Source organism: Harpia harpyja, chromosome 2 (assembly GCF_026419915.1).
Source record: "Harpia harpyja isolate bHarHar1 chromosome 2, bHarHar1 primary haplotype, whole genome shotgun sequence".
In the NCBI taxonomy this organism is placed as follows: domain Eukaryota; kingdom Metazoa; phylum Chordata; class Aves; order Accipitriformes; family Accipitridae; genus Harpia; species Harpia harpyja.
The window spans coordinates 39,708,585-39,711,053 of record NC_068941.1 but is presented as its reverse complement, the minus strand read 5'-3'; the positions used below and the strand labels follow the sequence as shown (position 1 = coordinate 39,711,053).

The window sequence follows — 2,469 nt, the reverse complement described above, 5'->3', positions numbered from 1 at the left end:
AGAAATGCAGAGTGTTTATTCATCTATGAGCTCAGCTGAACGTGTCCTTGATAATGTTGCAAGCCAGGGCTCAGGGTAGCTGTAGGTGATGTGGTGACAAAGACCACGAGTGGCACCTTCCACCCCTCATTCCACAGCACACTTGGTCACTGGGGTAAGACATGTTGGCACAGGTCTTCCTCTTGGGCTGAGGACTGTCACAGCCCAGCTTTACTTTCTCCAAGAAGCTGTCTCCAAGCACATCAACTCACAATAGGAGGCAAACTAAAAATAAATAAATCCATCGAACCCTCCACTCCTCCATGGTGGCTTCTGCAGGAGAAGAACTTCACTTCAGAGACCAGAACAATTATCACTAGAATGCTTTACAGCCATGCAAGCAATTATAGCAGACATGTACTAACTTTTAAGTTGGTGGTCAACAAGATTTCTTAGACAACCAATGAATCTACACACAAATCTTTCAGTGCTTCTAAATGCCCTGCAATAACAGCCCAGTGCTGGTAAACAGTGAGCCATAAAGCCAGCAGGGATGCACTCACTGAGAGTTAATAGCAGGATGACTGAGCATTTTAGTCATTTTTCCTTTTTTTAGTTTTGGTGTTACTGCAAGGGAACACAGCTTTTGTTCAGGCAAGCTGTCTTGTGAGTGTTATTTCTGCTAATAGGTATCCTGTTTTAGTCTAAAATTGAGAAATTGAGTATTTATTAACAGTTTGGTACAAAAAGCTTTTGTCATTACTCACCTGCATCAAACTGGATTTAGTGTTTAACCACTTACCTCAACAAATACAGGCACTGCACACATGACTTGGTGGCCTGCTCTGAGACCTGGGAAACCCATGGCAGTCTCAGGCTGCTTAGGACCCGCAGAGCCCAAGGCTGTCTTTGAGGCTGGGCACCATGTGAAATGGCTCCAGCTGGCAACTCAGGATCACTTTGAAAAGGAAAGCAGAGTCATCTCCCTCTGAAATCAGAGCAATATCTGCTAGCAAGGAAAGAAGATCTCCAAGGGCCTTGTCTTGGCCACAGTAATGCCTGTAGGATGCAGCTGTGCCCTGGGTGAGGGGACCAGCAGCTTGCGTTGGCCATCATCCTCTGGCGCACTGGCAACATGGAGCAACTCAGCTGTGCTGGGAAAAGTCCACCCTTGGCCTTAAGGTGACTGGATGGGGAAGCACGACACTGGCCACTCCAGCCACCTTTGCCCCTTGCCTCTCCTCTCCTCTTCCTGGAGCAATTTCTCAGGATGGGGGAGAGGACCCTGGTGTTCAGCTCCTTCGGCACCTGTTGGCCCACATGGCCATGGAGCACAGAGGTGGCCTGGCAGGGGACAGACCATACCCACTTCCTCACCACTTGCCCTGGCCGAGGACACCAGAGCCCATGCTTATGCATGCGGAAGACATGCAGGGAAGGTGCAGAAATTCATACCGACGACCGGTTATTGAGCTTACATTAAAAACACAGCATGCTTTTTTAAGGATGTGGGGGGCAAGCAGCAGGTTACATGAGATCTATGTCTCTTGCTACCATGGTACCTGCCAGCAGCTGAGCAGTGGTCCCCCAAGCCTGCCTGTCCCCTTCTCTGCCAGATCAGGTCTCAGGTAATGCGGGAGCAACACTGTCTGCTCCTCTCCAAGAGTGTCCCCGTCCCAAGAGCAGAGCATTGACATACCTCACAGTAGCCAGGCAGAACCATTGACAGGCAGAAAGCAGTGCTAAAGTTACTCAGGTTGGTGTGCTTCATGTTGTGCACATCCTCTAAAGCAGGTCTTGTGCTGGTCCCCATGCTACTTGGTAGAGCCAATCCTTCACTTGCCTGCAGCCTGGATTTTTCACCTGTGAATGTCTATTAGACCAGGCATTATTTCTGAGTGCTTGTTGTAACTTGTCTTGCTGCTGCGTTGCTTTCTTGTAGGATGTGTCTCAGAAAGCACGCTGAATCGAGTGGTGCGATTCTCATATGGTCTCCCCCTGGTCCAGCAGCAGCACCAGCCAGAACTGGCAAAATAGCCCTTCTTATAAAGATGGCTTGCTAGGCTGACTTGTGGGTGCCACACTGGAGGTAGCCAAATTCTGGCTACATTAACCAACCTCCAAATAACCATGTAACCCCCTCTTCCCAAACAAAACAATGGGATGTGGGAAGCCATGGCTCCAGGTCATCTCAATGAAGCTAAATACCATCTGTAAGGCTACAGGATGGGCTACACTCCTACTGAGGAGACAGAGGAGCCCAAGTCCTGGGGAGGTGGCAGGGCCAGGCCATCTCTGACCCCCGTTGTGGACTGGAGAATGTGGTCTCACGTTGTAGGGCCTGGGACAAGTCTCTTGTGCTGGATTACACAGCTAGGCATCAGAAACACTCATTCCTCTTGCCTGCTGTGTGCTGGAAGGGCTAAGTCCATCGAATCTGCAGCTGAAGTGTGTCAGCTTGGGAAAAATCCTGCCTCACGGATGAATGTC

At 49.7% G+C, this 2,469-nt stretch overlaps 1 long non-coding RNA gene across 1 annotated transcript; it reads right to left on the bottom strand.

The window, feature by feature from the left end:
- On the bottom strand, positions 1-1,616 carry LOC128136800 (uncharacterized). The gene is made up of 2 exons (XR_008233484.1): positions 782-1,616; positions 1-312 (listed from the first exon to the last, which is right to left on the bottom strand). It is a non-coding gene; the product is annotated as an uncharacterized LOC128136800 (long non-coding RNA).
- Positions 1,617-2,469: the final 853 nt, after the last annotated feature.